At 38.6% G+C, this 20,781-nt stretch overlaps 1 protein-coding gene and 1 pseudogene across 1 annotated transcript in view; one reads left to right on the top strand and one right to left on the bottom strand.

Moving 5' to 3' along the window:
* The first annotated feature begins 2,839 nt into the window (after nucleotides 1-2,839).
* On the top strand, nucleotides 2,840-3,957 carry LOC132488358 (ADP-ribosylation factor 1-like; annotated as a pseudogene).
* A 1,935-nt stretch (nucleotides 3,958-5,892) lies between these two features.
* Nucleotides 5,893-20,781, bottom strand: part of LARP1B (La ribonucleoprotein 1B) — a 60,884-nt gene continuing 45,995 nt past the window's right edge. The window contains exon 12 of the mRNA XM_060105868.1: nucleotides 5,893-7,040. The gene's annotated coding sequence lies outside the window, so the exon portion shown is untranslated. The remainder of the gene's footprint in view (nucleotides 7,041-20,781) is intronic.

Here is a 20,781-nt window from a genome sequence, read left to right as displayed (position 1 = left end):
ACTTGAGGATATGGGGAGGGGGAAGGGTAAGCTGTGACAAAGCGAGAGAGAGGCATGGACATATATACACTACCAAACGTAAGGTAGATAGCTAGTGGGAAGCAGGCGCATAGCACAGGGAGATCATATCGGTGCTTTGTGACTGCCTGGAGGGGTGGGATAGGGAAGGTGGGAGAGAGGGAGATGCAAGAGGGAAGGGATATGGGAACAGATGTATATGTTTAACTGATTCACTTTGTTATAAAGCAGAAACTAACACACCATTGTGAAGCAATTATACTCCAATAAAGTTGTAAAAAAAAAAAGGTTTACTGGGGCTTCCCTGGTGGCGCAGTGGTTGAGAGTCCGCCTGCCGATGCAGGGGACACGGGTTCGTGCCCCGGTCCGGGAAGATCCCACATGCCGTGGAGCGGCTGGGCCCGTGAGCCATGGCTGCTGAGCCTGTGCGTCCAGAGCCTGTGCTCCACAACGGGAGATGCCACAACAGTGAGAGGCCCACGTACCGCAAAAAAAAAAAAAAAAAGTTTACTGTAAAATTAATAATGAAGTGTATAATAAATAGCTTTTAAGATAAAAAAATTAAAATAAATAAATAATTAGTCAATATGGATCATTGTGCATATTTCACAATGATGAATCAATTTATCAAGAATACATAACTACATTTATATACTGTATCTCATAACAGATGCATATATATAGCATCATATATACATGCATTTAACAATAGTTACAAAATTTATATAGCAAAAACTGACAGCTCTAAAAAAAAATTAACAGCTCTAAAGGAAGAAATAAACGAATTTCAACCACAGTTGAAGATTTTAACAGCCCTCTCTCAGTAATTTATATGAGGAAAAAAAACGTCTACAGGATATATAAGATTTGAACAACGCTATCAGATAACAGTCTGGCCTAACTGACATTTACAGAAAATTACACCAAAAACCTACAGATTATAAATTGTTTCCAAGTATACATAAAATCCTCCACCAAGATAGTGGAACTATCTTGCTGGCTTAGTCATTTTTTTCTCTGAGCACCAACCCCATTCTAAACTTACTTCCCTTAGAAAATACGTAGGGGAATATTTTGAGGCTTAGAATGACGTCAGTCTACAATCAGTGGGCCAAATCTGGCCCGTGGTCTGTTTTATTGTACAGCCCTCTAGCTAAAAACAGCTTTTACAATAAAGGGCTACATTAAAATAAAATAAAAAAATAGAAAAAACAAGAACCAAAAAACCAACCATGAAACAAAGAACATGCTACAGAGACCCTAAGTAGCCTGCAAAGCAGAAAATATTTACTATCCAGCCCTGTACAGAAGAGTTTGTCAACCTCTGAAATAAGTTCCTCCAAAGAGGATATACATTTGCTTATGCCAGGCGCCTGTGATTTTAATACTCCAGAACTACTTTATATTCTTAGTTTTGGCTTTTTTCAGACTGAAGTATGAATTTGAGCTGCAAATCCATAAATGTTTGACCATCCAGTGGTTACTTCCCACCTGCCTCCATTCAGAACCAAGACCAAGAAATGTCCTCTGAGTAAATGTCTGCTTCTGAGCTCAGTTTCTTTTCTCTGGGATTGCATATTCAGTCAATCTATGGAACAAGCATAACTTTTTTTTTTGTAATTTTTTCAATAATTTAATCTAGAATTTTTAGTTATTTTCCATAAGATAGTTATCTGGGAACCTAACCATTCATATACTCACAAAGAGAACACTTGAATCAAGCTCCTTCACTTGTATTATGCTACTATAGAGGTTTACATAACTGGGGAGAGAGCAGAAAATGTAGAACATGAAAGGATGCTCAAAGAAGGTGATGTCTAACCAAATTTGAATCATGAATAGGAGTTTGTGTAGCAAAGATGTTGGGGCAAGGGGCTTCCCTGGTGGTGCAGTGGTTGAGTCCACCTGCCGATGCAGGGGATACATGTTTGTGCCCTGGTCTGGGAAGATCCCACATGCCACGGAGCAGCTGGGCCCGTGAACCATGGCCGCTAAGCCTGCGTGTCCAAGCCTGTGCTCTGCAACGGGAGAGACCACAACAGTGAGAGGCCCACATACCGCAAAAAAAAAAAAAAAAAAAGATGATGGGGCAAGAGCATTTCAAGGCTTTGGAGGAACATGCACAAAAGCTTAAAGATGAGAAGAGTATCTTTGGGAAACTCCAAGTACTTCAGTGTACAGAGAAAAAGAGCAGTGAGATGAGGCTGGAAAAGTGGAAACATGGAGATATGAAAGAATTCATGAAATATGAGAGTAACACAAACAAGACTCACTGACTAACTTGAGGCAAGAGGGATATACCCATGCCAATGTTCAGGGATCACAGACCCAATCACCAATATAGGAATCATAAACGAACTCGGGAGTTCTGTTTACTGTGAGGAGAAAAAGGAGCTAAAGAAGGGGGTTTTGAATGGAGAAATAATAAATTCAGTTTGGGGCATGTTGATTTTTAAAGAACTCTAGGACAAATATGATGAAATGTCCCAGGAGGCAGCTAGACACACTGCATCTGAAATTCAGGGTCAAAATCTAGTCTAGATATAAACGAGTTGGGATTAAAACAACATACAGTGGTGAATAAAGTCCTGGGTAGAAAGAGTGCTTAGAGAGAGCAGTTAGAGTAAGAATATAGTCTTAAGTCATAAGCCTAGGAATCTCTGACAATTAAGGAACAAACAGACAATAAACGTAAATCTAACTGAAAAAGAATGGCTACAGAAGTAGAAGGGGGACGCCCCTGGTGGTCCAGTGGCTAAGACTCCGTGCTCCCAATGCAGGGGGCCCTGGTTCTATCCCTGGTTATGGAACTAAATCCCGCATGCTGCAACTAAAAAGATCACACGTGGTGGGAGCGAAACCAACGCCTGCCTCCGAGCAGCAGCTGCGCCGCGGCCGCCGAGGGTTTCTCTGGCCAGTGTTGCTCCCACCAGTCTACAGCCCGGGGAATATCTTTGCAAACCTCTTCAAGGGCCTTTTTGGCAAAAAAGAAATGCACATTCTCATGGTGGGCCTAGATGCTGCGGGAAAGACCACCATCCTGTACAAACTGAAGCTGAGTGAAATCGTGCAACGTGGAAACCGTGGAATACAAGAACATCAGCTTCACTGTGTGGGACGTGGGTGGCCAGGACAAGACCCGGCCTCTGTGGCGCCACTACTTCCAGAACACACAGGGTCTCGTCTTCGTGGTTGACAGCGATGACAGAGAGCGTGTGAATGAGGCCCGAGAGGAGCTTATGAGGATGCTGGCAGAAGAACAAACAGGACCTCCCCAATGCCATGAATGCAGCTGAGATCACGGACAAGCTGGGTCTGCACTCTCTGCGCCACAGGAACTGGTACATTCAGGCCACCTGTGCCACCAGTGGGGACGGGCTCTATGAGGGACTGGACTGGCTGTCCAATCAGCTCCAGAACCAGAAGTGAGCTGTACTCCTCTCTCCTCCCCTCACACTCCCTCCTTCTGCCCTCGCTTTACTCTCATGTGGCAAACGTGCCCCTGTGGTGTGAGTGCCAGAAGCTGTCTCCATGGTCGGTCACAGTGTGCTTCACCATGCTGTAAATGTGCAGACGCAGCCTGCAACTGGGTTTTTATTTAATGTAAATAGTTTTTGTTTCCAATGAGGCAGTTTCTGGTACTCCTATGCAATATTACTCAGCTTTTTTTTATTGTAAAAAGAAAATCAACCCACTGTTTAGTACTGAGAAGGGATTTTAGGCACACGGGTCATCCAGGAGTCACTGTGTCAGAAAAGCCCGATGTTCCTATTCTGGGCTTTACATCTGTGTTGAGATCCATTTTGGTGGTTGGTTTTTTAACCCAAACTCAGTGCATTTTTTAAAATAGTTACAAATACAAGATAAGGAGAACACTTGAACACACAGAAGGGAGAAATGTACCTAGTGTAGGTTCTGCAGTAATGACCTGAGTCCAGTCCACCTCTGGTCTGTTTCCCATTGGGAACGTGAAACGGGGCAGAACCAGCTATGATCCATTCTGCATGGTCACAATAGGGTCCCTGTGATTTGCTCTGTCTTGGGTCATCCCACACCCCATAGCGTTTGTGCTTGTATCTGTGCTTACATGGCTGCCCAGGAGACGGGCTGGAGGCTGCATCCACCACTCTCGCTTGGAGGAACCCCAGCCTTTTCTTGGGTCAGCATGGGCACTTTGGTTGGAACGCTCTGGTCTGAGCGGGAGCCCTGCAGTCCCCTCGCTTGCCTGCTCCGGGCTCTCTGGGGTCTCACCAGCAGGAGCGCGAGTGGTCATCCTTGAGCCCCAGCCCCTCGGAGCCCCTGTCTACGTGTGCTTTCACTCCCTCAGCCTGCAAGGGTCAGATTTGCCATCGAAAAATGATAACCTCTACTTTTTTCTTTTGTATTTTGATAAACACTGAAGAAGCTCGAGCTGTTAAACTTTATCTTGGGGAAAACCTCAGAACTGGTTTATTTGGTGTCGTGGAACCTCTTACTGCTTTCAATACACAATTAGTAATCAACTGTTCTGTATATATAAAAAAAAAAATCACATGTGCTGCAACTAAAAGATCCCGCATGCTGCAACTAAGACCCATTGCAGTAAATACTAAAAAAAAAAAAAAAAAAAAAGAAGAAAAAGTAGAAGGAAAAGTGAGAGAATGTGGTGTAATGGAAAAGCCAAAAAGTTTCAATAAGTTAACAGCTTTAAATACTCATGACCTAGTAAGATCTAGATAGGATCTTTTCCATCATTTTTAGAAATAAATCAAGAATAATCTTGGGGGCTTCCCTGGTGGTGCAGTGGTTAAGGGCCCGCCTGCCGATGCAGGGGACACGGGTTCGTGCCCCAGTCCGGGAAGATCCCACATGCCGCGGAGCGGTTGGGCCCGTGAGCCATGGCCGCTGAGCCTGCGCGTCCGGAGCCTGTGCTCCGCAACGGGAGAGGCCACAACAGTGAGAGGCCCACGTACCGAAAAAAAAAAAAAAAGAATAATCTTGGTACTGTCCTCCATTTTCCTGCCGAATCTCTTTGGTCTAAAGCCTCCCTAGTAAAATTTCTGCAAAAGAAATAGCCTGTAGTCTCCCACTGCTCGCCAGGAATCTCTGATTTTTCTAAGAACCATTTTCTTCCATTCTACAAAAATGACTTAACTTTGTCACTCTCGACCCTTTCACCAGCCCCATAACCCTGACTCATTTCACTGAGAAAGGTAAAATCATGAGAGGGAAATTACTCTTATTTCTACCACGAAATTTACAAACCCATCTACACTCATGTTCTATTTCTTCCCTCCAGGTAAAGAACCAAAGCCTCTCTTTGAAAGGCCAATGCCTCTCTCTGTATCAACTGTTCTCAACTAGGGGTGATTTTGCCCACATAACTCTCTTCAAGGTACAGTTTTTAAAATTGTCATGGGGGTGGGGTGTTTCTGACCTCTAGTGGATAGAGGCCAGGGATGATGCTAACCATCCTTTGTTGCACAGGACAGCTTCCATGAAAAGAATTAGTATCTGGTTCAAGATGTCAATAGGGCCAAGGCTGACAAACCCTGATCCACAATGCTCTGAATCCTATCCAGTCTCACAGTCTCAAGAATTTAGCTCCATTTTCTACTCCCTTCTATATCTTCAACTCTCCCTTTCCACTGGACCATTCCCATAACCATGTAAAATGTTCCAGTACTTTCCAATCTTTAAAAATATATTAATAAACAAATACACACACACACACACAAACTTTGACTCATCTCCTTTCAGGTACTGCCACTTCTCCAATATATTATACCAAGCTTCAATATTCATATTATATTATTCAATATAATATTCAATATTCATATATATTTGAATGCATTACATTCATATTTCCACTTTTCATTTCTTCAAACTTTTACCCCAACTGTTCCACTGAGATAACTCAGCAAGTTTCTTCTTTCCTATTTATGAAGCAGCTCATAACTAAATTCAATGGTCAATTATGGTAGTTATCTATTTATCTAGATTTTTTGGATTAATTATCTCCATCCACACACCCTACTCTCATCAACATCACCATTATGAATTACTTGGAGATTGCATTTTCAATAGTAAGTCATGTCCACTACCACATTCCCAGCTCCCAGCACAGTGTGGCACAGGGCAGGCACTCAAGCAGATGTTAATGAATGAATTCCTGGGAAAGAGTTAACTTACTATAAAGCTACCATAATTGAAGTATGTGTATTAAAATAAGGAACTGACTTGTACAAGGGGCTTTGGCTAGAATTTAAATAGTGAGGCAAAACCTGAAATTAGGTCTCCTAATTCACTTGTCTCTTCAGCAGGGAGAAGTCAAATCAAAACCATATCTAAAGGGAGAACGATGGGGCCTCATGTTGCCTGTGAGAGGAAAGCAATCTGAGGAAGTCTTTCAGAGTAAGGTATTAGGAGGAAGAATTAAAAGAGTTTTGCATTTTAAAATACACAACACAAAAGGACTAATAATGAAAATATCTGACACTGTGGCACCTGGGGAAGAAATCCACAGACTGTACTTTGATGTCACAATTTCTATGTAAAGCCTGAAGCTTCTGCATTGTCTTTAAATTCCTGGTCTCACCTCTATTTGCATCATTATTCCTGATCCCACATAACCATATGGCCTTTGTTCCTTCTCACACATGCCCAGTCTTTTACAGTTTTTAAAGGTCTTTAAAACTCAGTGAGGTAGAGAAGAATGATCCCCATCTGAGGTTCAGAGAAGTTAGTTTTTGGTCCAGAATTGCACTCAGTGGAACTTGCACACAAGTTGACTCCTGGTCAGGAATAGTCCCCAGCTTTGCCAGAGAGGTTCTCAAGTTGGTGTTCTTCTCTGTGAGAAGAGGAACAGCTCAAGTGGTGGTGGTGACTCTCAGCTTGCCAAGTCAGTATGATGTCATGTCTCTGTCTGCCAGGTGAGGATGTGGCATCTCCTCGTGAATTTGTACACCATTTCCAGCTACATACCAAAGACTTCACCACAACTGAAGTTCCTCTCACCATCTGCAACAAACACAAAGGTCTGCCTGCATTTGTAAGGGAAATGCAGCAGGAGACAGCAAAGTAGTCAGCAAAGTCAGAGTGAATAACAGCCATCAGGTCTCCTAAGGCTTGAGGACTCCACAAATTCAGAATAGGTCAAGGCAGAAGAGAGCCCACCTCCAGTCTACCCTCTCAACAATGAGCCTGCTGATGGTCTCAATCATCCAGCAGCTGGGTATGTTCTGTCATACAATATAAAGCCAGGAAAGCCAAGGAGAACTCAGGGAATTGACACTTAGACCACCAGTGATAACTTCACATAATACTCTAAGAAGTACTAGACAAAGCTGACATACTGCAAAATAGCAAATGTGATGAGCCTAAAGATATTAACTGACTGACCAATGTGATTCAAAAGCTTCCAATCTGAAGGTTCTTCCTGAAATGCTAGAAACAAAGGCATGAGTATATTTAGGTTTCCACACAAGCAACTCGGACAGAGGGTACAATGAGTGAAGAACTGGTTGTAATGTTTTTTTCTCCTTTGTTCTGCAGGTTCAAACTAAAGATTTCTCATTAGGGAGAGGCATCATGACAGATAGTAGACTGGACAATTCTTGAGCCTCAAAAGCCCAGAAACCAGCCAGCAATGAGTGACAAGATGCCGAGGCCCAGCAGCACATCTCTTGGATGGAAGTCCTTTCTGTATGTCCCCTGTTAATATAGCCTTCAACAATGTACAGCTTTGCAACACCACCCCAAGCAGACCACTGGACAAGAAGACAAATAGCTGTATACAAAAAACAAAAACAGGTTCAACCTTACACCTGAAAATAACACAATACTGTGAATCAACTATACTTCAATAAAAAAACATTTTTAAGTATTAAAAAAAAAAAGTTCACCCTAAGCTTTATTTTAGCCCAAGAACAGCCCTGCAGCTCCAAGATGTGAGTAACTCATCTTTGGCTTACCTATTCTTGTCCCACACATTCCCATTCATGCTAGCATGTTCTTAGTATTGTCATGAAATATGCCACATAGGAAAACGTATTAAACATACCTGTGCAACTTGTTTAGAAAACTAATATGTAAAATAAATAAATTTAAATGAAAATTAAAAAAAAACTAATATGTAAAAACTACTAGAAACACAACACTGCTAGTATATTGAAACCCTGTGTATTCTACTCCCTTCCCACAAAAACAAGCCAAATCCTGACTTACGTGATAATTATTCCTGCCTTTTTCTTTACAGTATTACCTTCTATGTATGTTTGTACACATTTCAAAAATACATAGATCCTTTCATGGTTGTTTTATACTATTAGAAAATGAAATCTCATTCATATTTTCATGAATTTCTCATTCATGTTCTCTTCAGGTATTAGTATAAGGTTATGCTCTTCTCATAAAATGAGTCAAGTATTCCCTTTTTTACCTCAGTCAATTCAACAAATATTTGAATACTTATTAGCTCTATTCACTGCAAACTTGTTCATGGCTGGAATCATTCCAATTTTAGAAGAACTTGCTAATAAAATTAAGTTAAATCTTGGAGTCTGAAGATTATTTAAAATGATCTATAGCAATTTACTTTCTTTTCCAGTCAGTTTTGGTAACATATATTTTTCTAGAAATTTTTCCTTATCTAAATGTTCAAATCATTCGTCTGAAATACCTATTAAAAGTTCTCCATAATCAGTCATTACATCCTTATTTTCACTGCAGCTAAAATATTTACATTTTCCTCTATTTTGTCTTCCTAAGTATAATCTTGGTCTTTTCAAAGAATTAAGTGTTGGTATGATTAATCCTCTGTTAGATCTAATTAATTAAATTACTTCTTTCCATATACTTTTATGGAAGTTAATTTTGCTAATTCTTCTAACTTCTTGAGAACTTTCTAACTTCTAGCTTCATAAAAGCTACAGTAGATTCTATTATTGCTCAGAGCCCAGATTTCCTAAATTAAAGGATTATGTACATCTACCCATTGTAATTACCTTTCATCTCCTTTGAGCATATACAACTCTGGCCCATATACAACACTTACCCATGTCATTTGCTTTAGCCAACGGAATGTGAACAAATATACATAAAACACACCTAAGCAGCAATTTTGAAAACAATTATACACTTTAGCTCATCCTCTTGTTCACCCCATCTGCTATATGAATGAATGAGCAAGTACTGTACACGGGCTGCTTTTTCAGGATGAATACCAACCAAACAGAACCAAACACACACACACACAGAGTTGCAGCAGCCAACCCAGTCACTGCCAAGCAGTGTGAGAAATTTTTTACTTTAAGCCTTTGAGACTGGGGGGCGGGATTTTTATACAGCAAAGATAATAGTGGTGATTGGTTTATTAAGTTCAAGCATTTTACCTAATATTTGCATTTAAGCCTATCTCTCTAGGTGCACCTTTAAAATTCAGCTAACATTCCACTTAGATTTTCTAATTTCCACTATGATTTCTTCTTTGATGAGTTATTTAAAATATACCTTTGTTCAAAGACACACGGGGTATTATCTCCATTGTTAAACACTAAATTAATTCCACTATTAATGTGTTTTATCTATTATCGATGCTTAAAAATTTGCTTTATAAAATAGGTCAAAGTAGTATAGATATCTTCAAAAAGAACATGTACTCTGCAGTTGCTAGGTACAGAGTTGTTTCTCAAATTATTCTCATTTTAAAAATTATTTGATCATTCCTTATTTAGTTGGGGGTAAATTACATCACTATGACTGGATTTGTTCTATCAACTTTTGCTTCACATATTCGAATATTTTGTATTAAATACATCAAATATTAAGTTATACTTTCTGATGAATTTCTTCACTTTTAATCATTACAAAAGGACACTCTTAGCACTAGTAATGCTTTTTGTCTTCAAGTCTACTTTGTAAGCCTATTCTGTCTGATATATGTACTACAGCTTTCTTTCTTTACTTTTTATTTATTTGGTAAATGACTGGGTTTCTTTTATAATTTTTACTTTTAATTGGGATAAAAAAGCAAATAACAAAATTCACCATCTTAACCATCTTTAAGTGTATAGTTCTGCAGTGTTAAGTATACCCACATTGTTGTGCAACAGATACCCAAATTTTTTTATTAAGCAAAACTGAAACTCTATCCCATTAAAACAACTCCCCGTTTCCCCCCACCCCATAACCACCACTCTGTTTCCATGAATATTAATACTTTCGTACTTCATATAAATGGAATCATACACTATGTCGTTGGGACTTATTTCATTTAGCATGTCCTGAAAGACTATCAGTGATGTATGTAGCATGTGACAGATTCCCATTCGTCTGAAAGCTGAATAATATTCCATCGCCCATAAACACCACCATTTTGTTTATCCATTCATCTGATAATGGACATTTGTGTTGTTTTCACTTTTTAGCTATTGTGAATACTGCTGCTATAAACATGCAAATATCTCTTGTTTTCTAACTGCCATACTGTTTCCCATAGCAACTACACTATTTTATGTTTCCAACACCAAGGCAAGGTTTCAATTTCTCCACATCCTCTCCAACAAATGTTATTTTCTGTGTTTTGCTTTTTATTTTGAAAGTAGCCGTCCTAATGAGTTTGAGGTGATAACTTATTTGATTTTGATTTGCATTTCTCCAATGAGTAATGATGTTGAGCATACTTTCATGTGCTTATTGGCCATTTGTATATCATGTTTGGAGAAATGTCTATTCAAGTCCTTTGTCCATTTTCTAAATTGAGTTATTTTGCTGAGTTGTTGGGTTTCTTTATATATTCAAGAATATTAACACCTTATCAGTATGATAAGCAAATATTTTGTCCTATTTTGCAGGCTGTCTGTTCACCCTGTTTTGTGTCTGTTAATACATGTAAGCTTTTGATTTTCATAAATTCCAACTTGTCTATTTTTTTTAACATGTGCTTTTGGTGTTATATCCAAGAAATCACTGACAAATCAAATGTCATGAGGCTTCACTTCTATGTTTTCTTCTAAGAGTTTTGAGTTTTAGGTTTAAGTCTTTAATCTGTTATTAAAATTTTTATGCATATGGTGTTAAAGTAAGAGTCCATCTTCATTTTTTCGCATGTGAATACTCAGTTTCCCCAACACCATTTGTTGAAGAAGTTGTCCTTTCCCCACTGAATGGTCTCGACATTCAAGTTCTGGGCTCTATAATTCCATTTGTCTATGTCTATCTTTATGCCAGCGACACACTGTTTTAATTACAGTAGTTTTGCAATATGTTTTGAAATCAGCAGCATGAAATATCCAACTTTATTTCTTCTTTTTAAAGATTGTTTTTGGTTCTTCAGGGTCCCATGAGATTCCATATAAATTTCATTATCCATCATCCTATTTCTGTAAAAAATGCCATTGGGACTTTGATAGGGATTGCACTGAATCTGTAGATCACTTTGGGTAGTACTGACTTCCAATCCATATACACAGGATGTCTTTCCTTTTACTTGTTTAAAAATCATTTTATTAAGATATAATTCACATGCGGTACAATCTACCCCAGTGTACAATTGTTTTTAGTTTACACATGCAACCATCATCACATCAATATTACATTTTCATCACTCCAAAAAGAAGCCCAGTACCCACTAGCAGTCACTATTTTCTCTACCCATCCCAAACCCCACCTTAGGTAGTCACCAATCTAATTTCTCTCTGTTCTGGACATTTCAGATAAACAGAATCATATAATATGTGGTAATTTGTGACTGGCTTCTTTTCCTTAGCATGATGTTTTCATATAGCATGTATCAGTAAACTCACTTTTTTCTATTGCCAAATAATATTCCATTGTATGGCTATACCACCTTTTATTTATCCATTCATCAGCTGATGAACATTTTAGTTCTTTCCACTTTCATAATGCTACAAGGAAGACTTGTGTACAAGTTTTTGTGTGGACATATGTTGTCATTTCTCTCATGTATATACCTAGGAGTGGCATTCCTGGGTCATATAATAACTCTGTTTAACATTTTGAGAACTGCCAAATTGCTTTCCAAAACAGTTGGACCATCTTACATCCTTACCAGTAGTCCATGAGGATTCATATTTCCCCCATCATCACCAGCAACTGTGAGTATATATTTTTTATTGTGGTCATTCTAGTAGGTATGGGTGGCATCTCATTGTGATCATGATTTTTCACTTCACTTCCCTGATGGCTAATGATGTCAACCAAGTTTCCATGGGCTTATTGGACATTTGTGTATCTTCTTTGGAGAAATATCTATTCATTTTCTTTGCTCATTTTATAACTGGGTTATTTGCCCTTTTTATTATTGAGCTGTAAGAGTTTTTTACATATTAAAAATGCAACTCCTTTATTAAATATGATTTGCAAATATTTTCTCCTGTTTTTTTCAGTACACTGTTTTAGAACAGTTTTACCTTCACAGTAAAATTATATAAACTAGAGTTCTCATATACCCTATAACCTCCCCCACACACAGCCTGCCCACTATCAACAACCTGCACCAAGCGTTATATTTGTTATAATCAGTGAACCTACAATGACACCTCACCAAAAGTCCATAATTTACATAGGTTTCACTCAGTGTTGTACTTCCCATGGGTTTTGATATATGGATGGATATAATGATGGATAATGACATGTCCATCATTATAATATTATCATACCAAAAAAATCTCACTGCCCTAAAAATCGTCTGTTCTGCCTATTCATCCCTCCCTCCCCCAACCCCTAGAAACCACTAGTTTTATTATCTCCATCATTTTCCTTTTCCAGAACATTGACTAGTTGGAATCACCCAGTATGTAGCCTTTTCAGATTGGACCTTTTCACTTAGTAACATTCATTTAAGGTTCCTGCATGTCTTTTCATGGTCTGATAGCTTGTTTCTTTTTACCACTAAATAATATTTCATTGTCTGGATATACCACAGTTTATTTATCCATCTGCCTACTGGAGGATGTCCTGGTTGCTTCCAAGTTTTGGCAATTATGAATAAAGCTGCTTTAAACATCCACGTGCAGGTTTCTGTGTGGACAAAAGATTGTCCACTCAATCTAGATTGTACGGTAAGAGCATGTTTAGTTTTGTAAGAAACTTCCAAACTGTCTTCCAAGGTGGCTGTACCCTTTTGCATTCCTACCTCCAATGAATGAGGGTTATTCCACATTCTCAGAAGCATTTATTAGTGCTGTCACTGTTCTAGATGTTGGCCATTCTAATAGGTGTGTAGTAGAATCTCACTGTTGTCTTACTTTGAAATTCCCTGATGATATATGGACATGGAGTATCTTTTCGTACTCTTTTTTTTTTTTTTTTTTTTTTTTTTTGCTGTACGTGGGCCTCTCACTGTTGTGGTCTCGCCCGTTGTGGAGCACAGGCTCCGGATGCGCAGGCTCAGCGGCCATGGCTCACGGGCCCAGCCGCTCCGTGGCATGTGGGATCCTCCCGGACCGGGGCATGAACCCGTGTCCCCTGCATCAGCAGGCGGACTCTCAACCACTGCGCCACCAGGGAAGCCCTCTTTTCGTATTCTTATTTGCCATTTGTACATCTTTTTTGGTGAGATGTCTGTTCAGATCTTTGGTCCATTTTTTATTCAGGTTGTTTTCATATTGTTGATTTTAAGAGTTCTTTGTATATCTTGGATTATAGTCCTTTATCAGATGTGTGTTTTACTAATATTTTCTACCATTCTATAGCTTGGCTTCTCATTCTTGACAGTGCCATTCACATAGCAAAAGTTTTTCATTTTAATGAAATCCAACTTATTAAAAGTCATTGCTCAACTCAAGATCATATAGATTTTATTTTATATTACTTTCTAGGAGTTTTGTAGTTTTGTGTTTCACATTTCAGCCTGTGATCCATCTTGAGTTGTGAAGGGAGTTAAGGTCTGTGTCTAGATTCATTTTTTTTTCATGTGGATGTCCAGTTGTTCCATCACAATTTGTTGAAAAGACTCTATGTTCTCCATTTTATTGCCTTTGCTCCTTTGCCAAAGATCAGTTTATTTTTAGAGGTCATTTCTGGGTTCTCTATTCTGTTCCATTGATCTATTTGTCTGTTATTTCACCAATATCACACTGTCTTGATCACCATAGCATTATAGTAACTCTTGAAGTTGGATGTTATCAGTCCTCTGACTTATCTTCTCCTTCAATATTGTATGGGCTATTCTGGGTCTTTTGCCTCTCCATAAAATTTTAGAATCAGTTGGTCAATATCCACAAAATAAATTCCTAGAATCTTGATTGGGATTGCATTAGATCTATAGATCAATTTGGGAAAACTGACAATATTGAGTCTCTCTTCCTGTGTATGAATACAGAATCTCTTTCATTTATTTAGTTCTTTGATTTCTTTCATCAGAGTTATGGTATTCCTCACATAGACTTTGTACATATTTTCTTAGATTTATACTTCAGTTATTTCATTTTGGGGGGTGCTAATGTAAATGGGTTTTTTTGGGGGGTCCATCTTCTGGTGTCCTTTGAAGTACAAAATTTTAAATTTTTTGATAATATCAAAATTATTTTCCTCCTGTTCCTTGTGCTATTGGTGTCATATAAGAAACCACTGTCAAATACAAAGTCAAAGATTTTCTTCTATGTTTTCCTCCAAGATTTTTGCAGTTTTTGCTCTTATATTTATGTGCTTAATTTATTTTGAATTAATTTTTGTGCACGGTGAGTTAGGATGGTGTCTAATTTATTCTTCTGTATGTGGATATCTACTTGTCCCAAGACCATTTGTTGAAAAGACTATTCTCTCCCTATTGAATGGCTTTTTAGGCACCTTTGCTGGAAGCTGGTTGACCACAGACACGTAGGTGTATTTCCCAATTCTCTTCCATTGATCTGTATGTCTATCATTATACTAGTATCAACATTGCCCTAATGTAAGGACTGTGTATGAATTCTTCAACTTTGTTCTCTTTCAAGATTGTTTTGGCTATTCTGGACCCCTTGAATTTACATATGAATTTCAGATCAGCTTGTCAATTTCTGCAAAGAAGCCAGTTAGGATACTAATAGGGACTACACTGAATCTGTAGATTGATTTTGGATTATTACTATTTTATGTTATGTATTTTTTCAGTCTTTTAATTTCAATCTTTTGGCTTCCTTATCTTTTTGATGTGTCACATGTAAATAACATAACTGGTTGTATTTGCATATATTCTGACAATGTTCATTTTTGCTACTTAGATATTTGGGTTTCAATTTACTACCTCATTTTTGTGCTGGAAGATTCCTTCCCCTTTATTCTTGTCTTATTCCACATTTTCCCTCTCTCCTAGTTTCAAGATTATTCCTTCTAATCTTATTTTTATTTTATTTTATTTATTTATTTATTTTTTTGCGGTATGCGGGCCTCTCACTGCTGTGGCCTCTCCCGTTGTGGAGCACAGGCTCCAGACGCGCAGGCTCAGTGGCCATGGCTCACGGGCCTAGCCGCTCCGTGGCATATGGGATCTTCCTGGACCGGGGCATGAACCCGTGTCCCCTGCATCGGCAGGCGGACTCTCAACCACTGCGCCACCAGGGAAGCCCTCTAATCTTATTTTTAAACGGGTGTCCTTCAAACGGCAAAATGAAAACTTTTAAAACTAAAAATAATCAATTATCTTCTTTCTAAACACAGAAGTACCTTTAAATACGATTCATTCATTGCTCTCTCCCAGTTTGTGTTCATGTTATATTAGATCTGTGAAACACAGTTATTGTTTTATACAGTTAATATTTATTCAGATTTATTCACATATTTATCACTTGCTTTGCTCTATACTCCTTTCTGTATCTCTGGCACCTGTAATCACTTTTATTCCAATTTTGGAAATTCCTTTGACGAACTGCAATTTCTCTCATTATATGTCACTCTCTTACTTGAAAGATACTTTTGCAAGGCACACAATTATAGGTTGGTAGTTATTTTCCCGTGTTATATTAACACCATTGTTCCATTGTCTGTTGCATTCAAATGTTACTGGTGAGAAGTCAGCTATCAGTTAGCTGTTCAGTCACTCTTCTTTCTTTGAAAGTAACCGCCTTTCTTCCCTGGCTGCTCTACTCTGGTACCTCTCTACAGTTCAGAAAAAGTCCTAGGTATTACCTATTAAAATACTGATTCTGTCCCATTTTCTCTCTTTTCCTTCTGGAACTCTGAATAAATATCTATCTTAGACCATGTTTATCACTCTATATTCCACTTGCTTTTTACTTTTCTCAAAAATAAAAAGATTTATAATAAAATCCACTAGATGTTAAATTATACAACTTGATTTGAAATACACCAAATAATAGCAAAGACCGTCTACAATACCATTCTATACCTTCTTTCATATATTCTATCTCTTTATCACTCTATGCTGATTTCTGAATAGCTTCTTGTAAACTGTCTTCCAATTCACTAATACTTTTTTTTTTTTTTTTTTTTTTTTTTTCTTTTTGCGGTATGTGGGCCTCTCACTGTCGTGGCCTCTCCCGCTGCGGAGCACAGGCTCCGGACGCGCAGGCCCAGCGGCCATGGCTCACGGGCCCAGCCGCTCCGCGGCATATGGGATCCTCCCAGACCGGGGCACGAACCCGTATCCCCTGCATCGGCAGGCGGACTCTCAACCACTGCGCCACCAGGGAGGCCCTCACTAATACTTGAATTGTATCTAATCTGCTGTTAATCCCTTCAATTAACTGAGTTCTTAATTTCAGCCTTAACTGTTTTTATTCCAGAAGTTCTAGAAAGGTTATTCTTTAGAATTTATTTTTCCCTGCAGATATTTTTCTTTAAACACAGTAAGCAAAGTTACTCTATACTATGTTTAATAATCCTACTATCTAAAATTTTTCAGGGTATGGTCTTACTGTTACTTTTTCTCATTCTCACATGCAGTAACTTATTTCCTTGTTTGCTTATTAACTTTGTGAGCTGCTCATTTACTTTTCTTTTTTTTTAATTAATTAATTTATTTTTGGCTGCATTGGGTCTTTGTTGCTGTGCTTGGGCTTTCTCTAGCTGCAGCGAGCAGGAGCTACTCTTTGTTGCAGTGCATGGGCTTCTTATTGCAGTGGCTTCTCTTGTTGTGGAGCACAGGCTCGAGGCACAGAGGCTTCAGTAGTTGTGGCACGTGGGCTCAGTTGCTGTGGCTCACAGGCTCTAGAGCGCAGGCTCAGTAGTTGTGGTTCACGGGCTTAGGCTCCGTGGCACATGGGATCTTCCCAGACCAGGGCTCAAACCCATGTCCCTTGTACTGGCAGGCTGTTTCTTAACCAGGGAAGCCCAAGCTGCTCATTTTCATTACAAAATAATTTGAGTAAATTCTTTGAGGCCTAGGATAAAGGTGAATGTCTTCACAAAAAAGTTAGATTTGCTTCTGCTAATTTCTGGGAAATAAACAGGCCACAATCACTTTAAATTTATGACTAGTAGTTACTCTAGTCACCCATATAGTATGAATTTGGGTTGCATGATTATAACTTCTAAGCCAATTTTTTTCTCCTTATTCTGCTTAGCACAACTAAGGAAATATGCTTTGTGGTCCCATAGAGGTGAAGATGAGAAAGCAGTTAAGTTCTCTTTCCCTAGGGTATTTTCCTTAGGTACCAATTCAATGGGAAAAGGACTCCTGTTGGAATCCCTGACTTTTTGACTGGGCCATGGGTTTGTCTTTTACCCCTATATTTTGGGTGGCTTTTGCAAAGCTGAACTTCTCAAACTACCCAAATTCCAAAATGGTCTCCCAGGCAAAACTGGTTTCAACACGCTGCTTCTCTATGGTTTTATTCTGATAATAACTTACCTTGTAGATCTTCAAGGATTTTAAGTAGATATTTTCTCATTTATTAAAAGGCCATTTTAGTTGTCTTCAGTAATAAGGACATGTCAGAAACAGAAGGCCTACACCTACTCTTTGGTACAGTTCAGCTTCTGGATTCAGCAAAACTCCCTTCACAAAGTCAGAAATGATCAACAAACAACCCTACCAATTTGGCATTCTTTTCATTTATACCTAAACTCAATCTGTCCAGCTTCTGACACATCTGATTATTCTTTCCTCTGGAAGACAGTGTTTGGCTTCCACACCAGTTTCCTATACAACTCCTAAATGATCACTCCTCAGGGCTCAGACCTGGATCTTCTAAATTCTACATTTCCTCTGCCACCAATTTATTTTAAATTACCAACATACATCTCCTGGACTACTTTAATAGCCACCCAACTGGATTTCTTCTGCCACTCTTGTCCCCATCTAATCCGTTCTCTGCCACAGTAACTAGTGATACTTAAAAAATAAAAATTAGGGCTTCCCTGGTGGCACAGTGGTTGGGAGTCTGCCTGCCAATGCAGGGGACATGGGTTTGTGCCCCGGTCCAGGAAGGTCCCACATGCCGCAGAGCGGCTAAGCCCGTGAGCCATGGCCGCTGAACCTGTGCGTCCGGAGCCTGTGCTCCGCAGCGGGAGAGGCCACAACAGTGAGAGGCCCATGTACAGCAAAATATAAAATTAAATTAAATTTAAAATTAAAAAATAAATAAATAAAAATTAGATCACATCCTGTTGGCCTGTATAAAATTCTTCAAGGTACTGCATCTGAACTTTAGGTAAGTTCCAAACTATTTAACATGGCCCACATGTTACCTTCTATGATCAGATGCATGTCTATATATCTATAACTGTTCTCTTACATAAATACTATCAACAGACCTTTTTTCAGTTCCTCAAATATACCAAATTCTTTCCCATCTCAGATTCTTACACCTGCTAGTCCCTTTTCCTAGAACATGGTTTATCTGTTATTTGCATGGTTCATTTTTATTCACAGTTCCTATCTCACTATAACTGTGACTTTCTCACAGGCATTCCCTTATAGCCTAATCCAATAGCACCTTGTTCTTTTCACACTTATCATAATTTGTGATCAAGTACTTATTGCAGCTTATTTTAATGTCTATCACCCTAATTATTTGTAAGAACCAGGCATGTAGAGATCCTACTGTTATCTTCCCCTTCCATGCCCAGGATCTAACACAGTGTCACACACACAGTAGGAGTTTAATATATATTAAATAATTGATTTCTCTCCCTCTAAACAGACTCTCAGAAAAAGTACAATTCTAATGAGAAATTATATGTTGAGCACAGAATTAGAAACAAAAGAAATAAGTTAAATAACAGGAGTGTACACAGGGATCAGATAAGACATAATTATGAGCAGACCCATAATGCTTAAGAGCCATATAGCCAAGATTACTTTCCCTGGACTAATATTTAATGGCTAAGGCAACAGATGAGTTAATTATTGTTGTCTACACTTTAGAGCAAATAATCATCTATCAACAGGATATGTTTCTCAAGGTGACTTGAAAGTTCGTTATTTGGCACTCTGAAAATATTTTCCCACAGAACCAATATTATACACAGAGGTTAGGTTCCCCTGGTTAGTTCATAATGTTTAATCCATAATTCATTTATTCATTTTAACAAATATGAATTGAGCACTACTTTGTGCCAGGAACTGTTGTAGCTGGAGATACAGCAGTGTACAAAATAAGACAAAAATCCCTATCCTCATAGATCTTACATTCATGAGATGGAAACAGAAAAGAAGTAAGTGCAATATACAGAATGGTAGATGAAGAACAAAGCAGGGTAGAGGGATAGGGAATGGAGGTAGTGCAATTTTAACCTATTATTAGTTTATTTTCGATCTCTTTTTGTTCCCAAAAGGATTTAGGTTAGATGTTACTTACAGAACTTAAGTATCACAAATAAAGTAACAACCCTTATGCAAGGAGACTTTCAACCAAGAAACTTTATAAAAACACACTTCCTTTCCCATTGCAGTAGGACAGAGAGAACTGCTCAGGCTCTAAGTCACTGACAAGCTACCATATCTTGAGGCAGGATCTCCAAAAAGGCAGGGGCTAGAGAAGAGGGTAGTGATGGAGAAATTCCAGGAAGAAAAGAAATGAAGACTCAAGAAGGAAAGCACATATATTGATGCTATGGAGCTCCACAGACAGCCAGCCCCTTCTTTCCAACCACGAGTTGGCTGGCTTTTTGTTCTAGAACTGTATTTCTGACCAAGATCTCTTTCCTATTTGGCATATTATACTTATACAACTCTTCTCTCATTATTCTATCCCAAAACAAATATTTAATTTTTTGGGGGGGGTGTTTCTGATCAATTTAACAGCAGAAAAAGATCCTTTTTAATTCCTTTCTATACCATTAAAAGTCATATAAAAGGAATGCAGATAGCCAGTAGACTACTCTGGCACTCTCTTACTGTACCTTAATAACTGGGATAGGTACCAGGAGGTGGGGTGAAATGCAAGAAGATAAAAAATTGGAACAAGGTTTCAAACATCACTCCCAGCAACAAAGTTATGATTGGACAAGGAGAGACAATCAGCCAGTTTAATCTTCTATACTTGTCAGCAACCAGTTCTACAACCACAGAACATGCACTGCAGACTAAGGTGAGAAGGACACAAGGGGCAACAAAAGTAACTCCTCTGTGAAGCCCTGCTCACATAGCTAGGGTGATTATAGCCAGGAAAGTAAACAGCATATAAACTAGGCCTGCCCATAACTTTAGATTTTATTCCTTCTTATGAGAAAAGGCCTTCTTATTATTTTCACCTGATAAAAGGGTTTTTAATCAGTGAGTGTTAATTTTATTTTTTGTAATTAAAGTACTTATTTCACTGTCATTTTAATAAAATAATTTTTCAGCTTGTGAATATCAGATATATTTCCAGGAATTTT

The sequence above is a fragment of the Mesoplodon densirostris genome, chromosome 1, assembly GCF_025265405.1.
Source record: "Mesoplodon densirostris isolate mMesDen1 chromosome 1, mMesDen1 primary haplotype, whole genome shotgun sequence".
NCBI lineage: Eukaryota > Metazoa > Chordata > Mammalia > Artiodactyla > Ziphiidae > Mesoplodon > Mesoplodon densirostris.
This window is presented reverse-complemented; position numbering and strand designations above follow the sequence as displayed.